This window comes from Panthera onca, chromosome C2 (genome assembly GCF_046562875.1).
Source record: "Panthera onca isolate mPanOnc1 chromosome C2, mPanOnc1 haplotype 2, whole genome shotgun sequence".
Taxonomy (NCBI): Eukaryota; Metazoa; Chordata; class Mammalia; order Carnivora; family Felidae; genus Panthera; species Panthera onca.
In genome coordinates this window covers 86,652,779-86,667,660 of record NC_138347.1, presented here as the reverse complement: position 1 = coordinate 86,667,660, position 14,882 = coordinate 86,652,779, and the positions used below count along the sequence as shown (strand labels likewise).

Genomic DNA, 14,882 nt, shown 5'->3' with positions numbered 1-14,882 from the left:
ATTTAAATGTAATTTCATTGTCTATATCCGAGTTCTTTTGACCTTATTTATGTGTTCATAAATAGTTCCCAAAATACTCATGGGAAATAAGTAACAAACGATGGCATGCACGTCATATTATATAGCTTTTATAAAGTTCCTATTTTAGTGAACCCAGGTGGGTTGTTTTAGTATTTGAACTGTATCTACATTACAAATAGATTACCTGAAAGGTATATCCTGCCTGAAAATCCCTTAGAACTCATACCATCCACATAATCTGCTTTATTATATTAATCCAAACTCATTTCTAACAAATCCCTACCCTAAACCTTATACTCAAAAAAAAAAACACTAAACCACTTGAATTTCATAAAACATACCATGTGTTTTTATGTCTTCTTGCTTTTGGACATAGTCATCCTCCTATTTATAATGACTTTCTGTCTTTTGTCCACCAGGGGAATGCTTATCTATCTTCCAAGCTTTAATTTAACTATTATCTTCTCAATGAAACCTCCCAGATACCCCTTCACTGTCCATGGAAAAACTGATCATTCCTTCCTCTCTGCTACTATAGAATCTATCCATGTCTCTTTCCTTATACTCATCCCTTTTGAATTACTTGTTTGACTCTCTCCTCAATCAAAATATGAGTTCTCTGATGGAAGTGGAGCAGATCCCATTGATCACTGAAATAAGAAATTCTTTCAGTTTATAGAAATATACAAATAACATCTCACACTGAAAAGATAAAATAATAAAGAATCCATATCTTAAGATACTACTAGAAAAATGGCACACTTACAGGTTTCATTCAAAGGCCACAAAAATAGAAGATTTTCAGAATCAAAAGACATTAAAATGTAAAAATTTCTGTTTCATTAATTAACATAGATGATTGAATCAATAGATAAATGTTCTGATCCATCCACAATCAATAAAACAGGCTCCCAAAAATAAAGAGCCCATGTTTCCAGCTTCCTATTCTATGAAAAGTATTGCAGAGTTAAATTTATATTTTCTGCTTGATTTTGTATGACTCAGAAATATTTGTGTTTCCCTATCACTAAGTAAATGCTTACAACTAGGAAAAATGGACTATTTTGTTATCTTGAAGTAGTCCCTCTCATATAGTATTTCATAAAGAAAAAATATCTGGGAGTTAGGGCAATGTTTACATTTGACAGCAATAGTAAACTATGCCAATAACATTTGGTTGCTTCATATACCATGAAATAAAGACATGGTACCATTGTCCAATGCCATAGTTTTCTGATTATTAGCATGATCTATGGCACATTTTTCTGTCTTGTATCTAGTTGTCCATAGCTTGTTTCTAAAACTCAGGCTTTTTTCAATTAGTTATTCATGTTGTTAAATTAACTTGTATTAAAATAGAAACAGTTTGAGATTCAAGAGAAAGAGAAAATAGAATAGGAAGGAAGTTTATTTTGGTTTAATATTTTTCCAGGTTTACATACAACTTTGTCTAATGGCAGAAGCAATCTCAGTTAAAAAAAACATTATTTATTTTTTTGTTTATTAATTTAGACTGTATAAAGTTAGCATAACAATGAGCTGGAAACTGTCCTATGTTTGTAAAGATAAAGGAAATGATAATATGCCTTTACAATACAAAGAAGGGTTGCTCTGTGCAAAGCATAATACTAAAAACTGCCACATATCACCAAGAGCTATCACATATAACCTGTCTACTATATGCTAAATGATTTTTTATATACTATCTTATTTAATCTACATGACAATCCTAGAATTTATGATTTTCTCTGTCCCCATTAATGTGATTTTTTAACTTAAAATGTCAATAGGTAATTTTTTTAAAAATGGTAACTAATCAGGTAGAATACACATCTCATATGCACAGCAGAAACACAGAGAATGCACGTCTCATACAGCACAAAGAAATGAATAACATGAAGGAAAGGTAAAAGACTCAGAGAGGACAGATCCAGAGACCGAAGCATATGAAACTCACAATTCCAAAGAAGATAGAAAGAAAATGAGGAGGTAACAAAGAAATAACAGAAGAAATTTCCCTGTGCTAAATAAAGACTTAAGTCTACGAGATGGAGAGTAAAAATAGACATTTTCAGCAACAAAATATAACAACAGAACAATACTGAAATGATTTCTCATTAGTGTGAATCTTTGAAAACAAGGTATATTCTTATCACTATATGCTAATTGAAATAAGTCAGTCAAAGAAAGACAGATACCATATGTTTTCACTCATATGTGGATCTTGATAAACTTAACAGAAGACCATGGGGGAGGGGAAGGGGGAAAAAAAGTCACAGAGAGAGAGAGAAAGGCAAACCATAAGACATTCAAATACAGAGAACAAACTGAGGTTTGATGGGGGGTGGTGGAGAGGGGAAAGTGGATGAGGGCATTGAGGAGGGCACTTGGGATGAGCACTGGGTGTTGTATGGAAACCAATTTGACAATAAATTATATTAAAAATATTTTTAAACATATAGTTAAACTGTATATTAAAAAGCAAATTGACCTTTAAAAAATAAAATAAAAATCACCTTAAAAAGACAGATTAAATATATTTATTTTTTTTAAATCTCCCAGTAGTCTTCTGGCAGTCACTTATAATTTCCAAAAATATCAACAAATTGCTAACATTTCTCTTTTTGTTAAAGAAAACCTGGAAATATTTTTTTAACAACTTAAAAACCTTTGCCATATCTGTAAATCTTTTGTGGTACAAACTATTTGCAATCATTTCCTGTTTCATAATAAAGTGCTACTAAAATGGTATAATTTAGGGAGAAAGAGAAAATATGATTCAGCAAATTAATACTAAAGGAATTACAGTGTTAGCCAATTTCCCTGCCACCTCATCTCCTACCTCAACCTCCCTGCTATGTAACTGCTACATCTGTCATATCTATTTCCTTAATGATGGATAGTGAGGGAATTCCTCTCCTTCCCCAAACTGCTTGCCCCAAACATATGACAACATAATACATGGCATAAGTCACATCCAATTTAGTGGGAAAAGAATAGTTGACATAATGAATTCTGTTTACTGAACTGACTACCCATCTGGAAGAAGGCAAAATTAAGCTAATTTTAACATTTTATATTTAAATATAAAAAATTAAATTTTTAGAAGAAAAACTAAAAGATAGTATACAAATTGGGATTGGGAAACATTTTGGAATAAAAATAAGAAATATAGAAATCCATAATGGATAAGATAGAAATAACTAAACACAAAAATATTAAATGTTTGTAGAGTAAAGATATTGTAAATAAAAGACACAAGATAAATAAGAAATAAAGATAAATATTAGTTACATATCTAAAAGTCAAGGTTAATATTAAAGAGTGCCTAAAATTATTGTTTATAAAAAAGAATAAATCAGTGGGTGAATACACAAAGCATATCAGCATATAATTCATAAAGGAGAAAATTCAAATGGCCAATAAACAAAAAAAGATGTTTAACATGCTGTCACATAATTTGGTTATTAAAACTAAATACAATATCCTGCAACCAAGCTATTTAACTCTTGGCAATCTGTTCAATATAAATATAACCAATAGTACATAGACAAGAACGTTAATTTAAGCACATGGATAGTGGGGGGTGGGGGAACTGGAGATAGCATGACTATCTAACAATGAGAAAATGGTAGACTAGATGGGAGTACATCCATACTATCACATTTTATCTAGCCCTTAAAAAGAACAAGTTAGATTTCCATCTATTGACTAGAAAAATAATATACTATGAAGTGAGAAAAGTATACTTCAGTTTGTATAACATGATTCCATCAACAACAAACAAACATAGCACATGTTTTAAAAAAACTATTCTTATGTACATTTATATGAACATAGATAAAAGTTAGAGAAATACATATCAGTCTATAAAAACTGGATACAACACGGGAAAAAAAGAGGATTTGATGAAGGTGGGAGTCAGGAAGTGCATGTGTATGTGAATTTTTGTTTTTTACTTTGTACATGTTGGATTGTTCATCTATTTAAAATTAGCAGGTGTTACTTTTGTGACTAAGAAAAATAATAAAACAAAATTATGGAAACAGGCATTACTCTAAGCTCTGTATAGGACATTTCAAATAAACATGGGTTAAAGAGGAATTTATCTTAAAAGGGAACAATCTTAAAATGTTTAATCCAATGAACAATCTAGAACACAAAGTTTCTGTTAAAAAGTGTCCATGTTTAAGTTAATTTTTATTTCCAAAGAAATCTAGGACAACAGTATAGTTAGTTCATCATGAATACCACTGGGCTTTAGTTTCATCTATAAGTAAGTGGGGTCAAGCAAAATCTCCTTCCTCTGATGTTCTATGATTCTTCTAGGATATATAAATATATATCATCAAAGGCAGCCTACATGCATTATATATGATTGGCAATGTGCAAGGTACATCGGACCTTGATCATATGGACAAGACTTAACACTTACTCTCAAGAAAACTCAGTCTGCCAGAGGGAAAAGGAGGCAGTTAATTCTACCCATTGCAATTAAAAGTATATTAAAAGGCCTAGGAACATCTATGAGGTTATAAATAATTCCCTTTAAAAGGTAGCCTTCAAGGATTAACAGAAATTTACAAGGTGAATCAATATTTCAGCATAAAGGACGAAAATTTAAGGAGACAATAGAAGAGGATTTTCTGTACATGTTTGAGTGATGAGCAGCCCAGTATGAGTACAACACAAAGTTCATGGAGAATGTCAAAATACAAAGTTGCCAAGCTACTTCATTAGGGTTTCTCCTGCTGAAGAATATGAATTGTAGCCCATGAACAAGCAGTTTTCAAACTTCAATACACATAACACCTTAGGAGTGCTTATTACAATTCAGATTCTTATCTCCCTAGAGACAGCATGACTGTCTAACAAAGGAATGGCTGAACAAAATGGTAGTACATCCGTACTATGATAGTTTATCTAGTTCTTAAAAATAAAAAATTAGATCTCTAATAAATCTCCATCTAATGATTTTATCTGTTTGTTTTAGTTATTGTGTGGTAGTCTCTTCCTTCAGCAGGAAGAAGGCAATGCAGAAAAGAAAAAAAAAACTAATATTTATTGAGTGATGATTATATGTTAGATATTTGCAAGATGCTTTCATTTTTAATCTTCATTTATTTGTTTTTAAGTTCTGTGAAGTATTATTATTACTATTTTGCATGTGAGAAAATGAAGGCTCAGGTGAAGAAACTAAAAAAATCAGAAAACTAATCTGATCCTGATCCAGGATTTGATTCCAGGACTTCTGACTCCAAGTTTAATTGATTCTCCTGGATTTGACTTTGATAAACTTTAGCTGAGGTAGTAAATCCAGGAAGAAAAGCAGATTGAAGGAGATAGATAATAAACTCCGTCTTAGGAATGTAAAAATGGACATTGCTAAAAGATATTATTGAAGAGGAAATGGGTAATAAACAGTTGGAAATATAGATGAAACTCAGGAAAAAACATGGATCAGGAATGATACATTTGGGAGAAATTTTATTCTATGTTGGTGAAAAGTTAAAGGTTAGTCATTTAAAGTGCTAATAGAAGAGAAATAAACAATGAAAGAGAGAGAAGAAAACAATTCTTTAAGGAAAGAACCAAAGAAAATATAGTCATATATGAAGCCAGAGTAGAAAAGATTTTTATTAAGTTTTTTAAGTTTAATTCCAGTACATTAACATACAGTGTTAATTAGTTTCAGGTGTACAACACAGTGGTTCAACAATTCTATACATTACTCAGTGCTCGTCATGGTAAGTGCACTCCTTAGTCCCCTTCACCTATTTCACAACACCCCCCTCCACTTCCCTCTGGTAACCATCAGTTTGTTCTCTACAGATAACCATCTGTTTCTTGGTTTGCCCTCTCTTTTTTCCTTTGTTTATTTGTTTTGTTTCTTTAAATTCCACACATGAGTGAAATCATATAGTATTTGTCTTCCTCTGACTTATTTCACTTACCATTACACTCTCAACATCCATCCATCTTGCTGCAAATGGCAAATTCCCTCTTCTCTATCCATTCATCTGTTAATGGACACTTTTGCTGCTTCCATAATTTGGCTATTGTTAATGCTGCAATAAAGACATGAGCGCATGTATGGCCCTGTATTTTTTTAGGATTATTTATTTTTGAGAAAGAGAGAGAGAGAGAGAGAAGAGGTGAGGGAGGGGCAGAGAGACAGGAGCCAGAGAATCCCAAGCAGGCTTCCCACTGTCTGTGCAGAGCCTGATGTGGTGCTTGAACTCACAAACCGTAAGATCATGACCTGACCTGAAGTGAGCCACCCAGGTGCCCCAATATTGTTGTATTTTTTGGGTAAATACCCAGTAGTACAATTATTAGAACATAGGGTAGTTCCATTTTTAATTTTTTGAGAAATCTCCGCACTGTTTTCCACAGTAGCTGTAGCAGTTTGCATTCCAATCAACAGTACAAGAAGGTTCCTTTTTTCCATATCCTCTCCAATACTTATTGTTTCTTGTGTTTTTTATTTTAGCCATTATAACAGGTATGAGTTGATATCTCATTGACTCAAGATTATTGATATCTCAAAACTATTGATTTGCATTTCCCTGATGATGAGTGATAGTGAGCATCTTTTCATGTGTCTGTTGGCCATCTGTACACCTTCTTTGAAGAAATGTCTGTTCTTGTCTTCTACCCTGTTTTCAATGGATTATTTGCTTTTTGGGGTGTTGAGTTGTATCAGTTCTCTATATATTTTGAATATTAACACTTTATTGGATATCTCATTTACAAATATCTTTTCCCATGTAGTAAATTATCTTTTAGTTTTGTTGATTGTTTCCTTTGCTGTGCAGCAGCTTCTTATTTTGATGTAGTCCCAAGAGTTTATTTTTTGCTTTTGTTTCCTTTGCCTCAGGAGACATATCTCAAAAAATGTTGCTATGGTCAATGGTAGGCCACCTATGCTCTCTTATAGGATTTTTAAGATTTCATGTCTCACTTTTAGGTCCAAAATCCATTTTGAGTTTATTTTTGTATATGGTGTAAGAAAGTGGTCCAGTGTCATTCTTTTGCATGTAGAGAAACTGTCTTTTCCCATTGCATATTCTTGGCTTCCATGTCAAGGATTAATTGACCACATAATCATAGGTTTATTTATGGGTTCTCTATTCTGTTCCATCGATCTCTGTGTCTATTGTTGTGCCAGTACCATGATGTTTTGATTACTACAGATTTGGAATATAACTTGAAGTCTGGAATTGTGCTATCTCCAGTGTTGTTTTTCTTTTTCAAGATTCCTTTGGCTATTCAGAGTCTTGTGTGGTTCCATACAAATTTTTATGGTTATTTATTCTAGCTCTGTGACGATTATTTATTCTAGTTCTGTGAAAAGTGGTGTTGGTATTTTGATAGGGATTAAATTAAATCTGGAGATTGCTTTGGGAAGTGTAGATATTTTCACAATATTTGTTCTTCCAATCCATGAGAATGGAATGTCTTTCCATTTGTTTGTGTCATCTTTAATTTCTTTCACCAGTATTTTATAATTTTCATGACATAGGTCTTTCAACTCCCTGGTTAAGTTTATTCCTAGGTATTTGATTATTTTTGGTACGACTATAAATGGGATTGCTTTCTTAATTTCTATTTCTGTTGCTTCATTATCAGTGTTTAGAAATGTGACAGATTTCCCTACATTGATTTTGTATCCTGAGACTTTACTGAATTCATTTATCAGTTCTAGCAGTTTTTTGGTGGAGTCTTTAACGTTTTATAGTATCATGTCATTCTCAAACAGTGAAAGTTTTACTTCTTCCTTACCAATTTGGATGCCTTTTCTTTCTTTTTGTTGTCTTACTGCTATGGTTAGGACTTCCAGTACTATGTTGAATAAAAGTGGTAAGCGGATATCCTTGTTTTTTTCCTGACCTTAGAGGGAAAGCTCTGTTTTTCCCCATTGAGTATGATTTTGGTGTAGGTGTTTCATATAAGGCAAATATTTTTCATATAAGAGGTATGTTCCCTCTAAACCTACTTTGTTGAGGTTTTTATCATGAATCGATGTTGTACTTTGTCAAATGCTTTTTCTGCATTTATTGAAGTGATGACATGTTTTTATCCCTTCTCTTATTGATGTGGTGTATCATGTTGATTGATTTGTGAATATTATACCACTTGTACAACCTAGGAATAAATCCCACTTGATTGTGGTGAATTATTTTTTAATATATTGTTAGATTCAGTTTGCTAGTATTTCGTTGAGGATTTTTGCATCTAGATCTGTCAAAGATACTGTGCCATTGTTCTCTTTTTGTGTGATGTCTTTACCAGGTTTTGGTATCAGGGTAATGCTAGCCTTATAGAATTATTTTGGAAGTCTTCCCTCCTTTTCTATTTTTTTGGAATAGTTTGAGAAGATTAGATATTAACTTTTCTTTAAATGGTTGGTAGAATTTGTCTTTGAAGTCATCCTGGACTTTTGTTTGTTGAGGGTTTTTTGATTGCTGATTCAACTTGATTGCTAGTAATCAGTCTGTTCAAATTTTCTGTTTCTTCCTGCTTTGGTTTTGGTAGGTTATATGTTTCCAGAAATGTATCCATTTCTTCTAGGTTATCCAATTTTTTGGCATATAATTTTTTCACAATATTCTCTTGACAATTGTTCATATTTGTGGTGTTGGTTGGTTGCTATTTCTCTTCCCTCATTTGTGATTTTTTGAGTCTTTTTTTTTTATGAGTCTGGCTAGAGTTTATGAATTTTGTTGATCTTTTCAAAGGACCAACTCCTGGTTTCATTGATATGTCCCATTGTTTTTTTTTAGTTTCTATATCATTTATTTCTGCTCTAATCTTTATTATTCCCTTCCTTCTGCTGGTTTTAGATTTTGTTTGCTGTTCTTTGTCTAGCTTCTTTAGGTGTAAGGTAAAGTTTTCATTTGAGATTTCTTGCTTATTGAGGTAGATGTGTATTGCTATAAACTTCCCTCTTGGAGCCATTCTGCTGCACCCCAGGGATTTTGGACTATTGTGTTTTCATTTTCATTTGTCTCCACGTAATTTCTTATTTCTTCTTTTATTTTCTGTTGACCCATTCATTGTTCAGTAGAATGTTTATAAACCTCCATATATTTTTGCTCTTTCTAGATTTTCTCTTGTGGTTGACTTCTAGTTTCATAGCACTGTGGTCAGAAAAGATGCATGGTTTGACTTCAACCTTGTTTAATTTGTTGAAACTTGTTTTGTGGCCCCAGTAGGAAAGAGTAAAGGAAGATGTGATTGACAATGCTGTATGTTGCAAAAAAGAGAAGAAATTTAATGAATCTACTGGGTTAAATTACTCTACCTTTGATGATATCTATGAGAATAATTTCAGTCAAGCAACAGGAATATAGACCATATTTCAATGAGTTAAAGAGCAGACAGGTGGGGAAGAAGGAGAGATAATAAGTTTAGATGACTTTTTCTATTCCTGGTAGTGAAGGAAAGATTGCCAAGGCAAAAAAAAAAAAAAGGTTTAAGGGGAAAATATAACTAAGGGAGGGGTTTTTTTGCTGTTTTTAGGATGGCAAAAACTTGAGCATAATTTAAGCAAAAGACAAAACCAGTGAAGAAGATGTGTTAGAATACGATAGGAGCACAGGCAAAGGGAGTAAACCCTTGTTTGTGAACATCTCTTCCCCTATGGCATAAGGGGAAAAAGGAAAGGGGAATGAAGTGATGGATAGGCTTTCCAGTGAATGGGAGGAAATTAAGTGATCATCTTCCTATTAGTAAAGACAATCTATGCCTAAAATTACTCTAATTTTATTCAATCAGAGTAAGTTTTGCTAAGGGAATTTAAAATAAGAGGTATTTGTGTCCACAAACTAGAATGGGAAAATGAGTAAAACTAGAAAGCATGGAGAATGGCAAGAAAAGGATTAGTGGAAGAGGAATCAGAAACCACAGGGAAAATGGAGAGATAAGCTTTGTGTATAGGAGCCAAAAAATTGTGAATACAAAGATAACAATTATTCTGACATTCATTATGATTTTGGACCAATTCATTAATTTCTCCACCCCTGGGAGTTTACAGCCTGATTATTCGCTTTCCCAACTATAAAACTATAGGACATGTCAAGTATTGTACAGCTAATGGTAGAATGGTAGTATTTGCCTATCTACCTCAAGAGTAGGGCACAAGAATTAGTTGTTTCAGGGTTTGTGGATGAACATGATAAATCTGAAAGGAGCAAGGGGAGAAAAAATTATAGAGAAACACTCGTTATGTGAATATATTAATGGTTTTTAAAATACATATTATTTTCACTAAATTCATTTGCCATTATTCACTTTCCTACTTTATTTTAGGTACTTCTATTCAGTTGTCCCTGTGCTTTAAATAAAAGGTATTGTCAAACATTTTTTGCAATCTGCTTTTTCCAATTTAATTGCAGTTCATTAGGAAAAAAATCCACTGACAAAATAAGTTCAATGTTAAAGATTCATCAAGTTTTCAGATGGAGGCCAAATTTTTCATAAATGGTCTAGAGCCATTAATAACTAGTAATCTATTAATTGCTAGAAGGAATCAGAAATGGAAAAGTGATTTGCAGATAAACTGATTTAAAGCTAATTAGAGTTCCTGAATAGCTCACAAACTGTCAATGAGTTCAAAGAATTTCAGTTAAATTAGAATTCTTTGTGGGATTCAGTTTAAGAGAAAACTAGAAATGGGAACATCAAAGGAGAGCAAGTGCCATTTAATTTATGTATGGTCTACTGAAGTTGTGAATACATTCACTCTTTCTATGACTTGCCTTGGTTTTATAACATTTTGTATGTTATTTGCAATATAAGTTTAAACAATATAGAGACAAATCCTGAGAGGTTACATACTAGAAAAAACACTGCTTCAGGGATTTCAGAGAGAAATAATTATTTGGTGAAATGTTACCGAATTGGTAGTGTTGTGTTTATCTGATACTTTTAGCTTAAAATATTATGCAACAGCTGGGCAGATGTTAAAAAGATCAAATCCTTGTGACACAGGAAATAATTGACTTATATATGCCTATGATAATTTTAGCAATAAAAACAAAGCCAATAATTAAGATGTAGCTTGTAATAGTGCCTTTTAAGGAAAAAATATTTTTACTTGTAAAGCAGAACAGTTCAATACAGAACCATTGGGAGGTACATACAATTCCATCATCAGTGCGTATATGTGATACCATGTGATCATGTACCCAGCTACTGAACAGTTAAGTCATTAATAAATATTAACTGACTGCTCAAAATATAACAAACACTGTTAGAGAATGGAGACTCAGATCTGGTTACCAGACACGGCCAATTCCTGGTGAGACACCAAGAGATTATTAACACTGTCTGTTCACTCCAATGAATATCATCTATCTATTTTTTAACAATACCTGCTATTTTAAGAATAGCAAAAGGAATTAATTGAGAAAAAATATGATAGTCTAAATATAATATAAAATGAATCTAAAATGTCAATTTTAAACTATTTATCTATGAGTTTTAGTTATTCAATTCTTAATTCACTTATCCTTAATTCATTTCCAGGGTATTAATAAAAACTTCTAAAAATAATGGGCAATTATGGGCATTTCTTTTTTTATGTTTATTTATTTATTTTGAGAGAGAGAGACAGAGAGAGCAGGTGTGAGAGGGGCAGAGAAAGAGGAAATCCCAAGCAGGCTCCATGCTTTCAGGGCACAGCCATGAACTGTGAGATCGTGACCTGATCGGAAACCATGAGTGGGATGTTTAACCAACTGAGCCATCCCGGTGCCCTATGGTCATTTCTTTATTCAGGTTCTGCAATTAGTTCTCCTCTTCTTAATCTTAACTTTAAATGCATCTTATTCAAAATTCAGAATAGTCAACCAATACTTTCTGAAGAGCTGACACATGCCAGGCACGTGCTGCCTCCACAGAATCATATCATATTGTGATTTCCTGAGTTTTGTGACATACCATATTTTCATGCCAGAGTCATCAATTCATTCTGTGTGCTTATTGGCGTAACAGTTATATAAAACTCTCTGTCTCTCTGCAAATACTCTAGATTTAGGTGATAGATATAAACAGGCATGTTGGAGGGGGAGTTGTTCATTTCTTTGTATATCTGTCTTATCTGTAAGAGCACAATAGCAGTTGTTAATTTTTTTGTCATTCCTTTTATTAATATTGCCCTTTCCTCACTCCATCTGGTCCTATTATCCCTTATTTTAGTCCCACCTCTTTCCCTCATTGCTCTTCATCTCTCATTCCACCTCTCCATAACCAATGTCACAGAGAGATTTCTGCCAGATAGGTCCTGTCATCCTGCCTCTCACAACATCCTAACAGGGAAAATCAATGAGCCTTAGGGCTTCTTCTTAACTAAGGTCTTATTCAAGGATGAGTGTTATTCCTTCATGACTACCATGTATGAGTTACACTTAACAGCTTTAAAATACCAAATCAATTCAGTGGTATCTTAAGATGGCAATCAACTCAAACTTTTACCTTAAAATTGAAACTTTTATACTGGCCTAAAGCCCATGGCACTAAATTGAAAACTAAGAACAGCCAAAGAAGATAAAATCTGCAAATTTTGCAGATAAAATGGATTACTATGAAGCTGTGCCAAATGTCTATTCAATATGTGTTACAAATTAGATGGGAGCCTATTCCAACAAACTCATACTGAGTAGTTCGAGAATAATGAAGAAAAATAAGAAAAGGAACGTCTGACTTGAAATAAATGCTCAACCCAAAGTAGTCTGTTTTTTATCTTCTCCTTTTTTAAAGCATGTTTATATAGCAGGCTTTAAAATAACCTTGGAGAAATGAAATAATCACTGCCTCCCATGATGATTCTGTTGTGTTAAAAGAGAACCTCATTTACTCCTTTGTTCAAAAGATATTCATTGAATATTTTATCAATTCCAGTGTTGTGCCATAAAGATACAATGATGAAGCAGATAGAGACTATGCCTCTTGGATGAGTTCATGCTGGAAGCGTACCTGGAGACAGCATTCAACCCAGTCTTGGGAATTTACTTACTGTTTCCTAGAGAAGATAACATCTAAGCTAAACCCTGAAAGATGAAAAGGAAATAAATTAATTCTATTCTTATTTTTAATGTTTTTATTTATTTTTGAGAGAGAGAGAGAGAGACAGAGCATGAGTGGGGGAGGGGCAGAGAGAGAGACAGAGACACAGAATCCAAAACAGTCTCCAGGCTCTGAGCTGTCAGCACAGAGCCCGACACGGGGCTCAAACTCGTGAACCACGAGATCATGACCTGAGCTGAAGTTGGACCCTCAACCGACTGAGCCACACAGGTGCCCCTGATTAATCCTATTCTTAAATTTTGTGAGATTCCACAACCTTGAGACTATTTCTCAGACATTTTAATATAGAGATGAGAGACATAAATAAAATAGTTCTTTTCTATACAATATCATCCCCCTGACCAGCTAACCAGCTGCCATTCCTTCTTCCCAAAGTGGGAACAAGAGAGAAACAAAAACAAATTAGGGGTGAGGTAGAAGTTTCTTGACAGTTTTAGAGGAGCAGGTTATAATCAATTATAGAGGAGTTCTATACTAACACACACATAAACACACATAAACACACACACACACACACACACACACACACACACACACACCTTTTTTAACAGCCAAATACTCAGAAACTTCCAAAGCTGATCTAAAGAGAAGGAATTGAAAATTCAAACTGAATAGTGGGCTTTGAAAGGCAAATATATGAATGAATGGTTGATTTTACAACTACAGACCTCATAAAAAAAGAAAGTTTTTGTTATTCAGAATTTTGACATATTTCTTCTGCTTCATTGTGGTTTCCTGAGTTACTTAAACGTATATTCAGGAAAAGGAAAGCCACATATACTAACTGATAATACATATAGCTAGCCATAGAACTATTAGTAATAAGAAGTCTTTTAGGAGTAAGTTCAGATCTTTAAATGCAGTTGAGATTCTTTCAGGCATCACCTCCACATCACCCACTATGAAAGACCTCTTTGAACCTACCTAAAGAAAGCTCTACAGATAGATCAGTAACAGGGCAAAATACAATTAAAAGGTGATACCTAAAGAAGATGGTGTTTAAAGAAATGGATCAGGTAATTGTCATCCTGGATTATTTCAACAAATAGTTCATCTTACTCCTTGCCCCATAATAAGTTCATTTTGCTGACTTTATTTTTTTTAATTTATTTTGAAAGAGACAGAGACAGTGTGAGTCAGGGGTGGGGCAGGGAGAGAGAATCCCAAGCAGGCTCCGCACTGTCAGCGCAGGGTCCAATGCGGGGCTTGAACCCATGAATCTGGGAGATCATGACCTGAGTCGAAACCAAGAGTTGGATGCTTAACTGACTGAACCACCCAGGGGCCCCATTTTGCTGACTTTAAAACTCATTGGTCCATCCAACATCGCAACTTCCCTGATAACTACTTTGAACCTATTTTCACTGAATTTCTGAAAATTAATGATCCCTACATCAAAATTTCTCTCTCTGACCACCTCTCCACAAATTCCCATTGACTCATTCTACTGACCCTAGTTGTTCTAGAAATTAAGCACTGCAACCTCTGATTCTTAGTCCTTCCAAATTCTTCCAGGCCACCTGAAGTGGGGAAAAGGTACGAGAAGTAGCCCCCACCTGCCTATGCAGATGCCTTATGTACAAACCAAAATTAATCATCTTTTAACACAAAACTGCCATTCCTTTAATTTTCTCTATCCTTATAAATTATAAAAAGCTTGCTAGGTGCCAAGCATAGTCTGGGTACAGCAATGTATTAATAAGGATAAGCTATCTATTATAACCGAAAAGCTCAAAATTCAGTAGCTTTAATTGATGATTTATTTCTCA

General features: G+C 33.6%; 1 long non-coding RNA gene across 1 annotated transcript in view; it reads right to left on the bottom strand.

The window, feature by feature from the left end:
• LOC132683414 (uncharacterized) overlaps positions 1-14,882 on the bottom strand; it is a 236,872-nt gene that overhangs the window by 52,644 nt on the left and 169,346 nt on the right. The gene's annotated exons all lie outside the window — the stretch shown is intronic.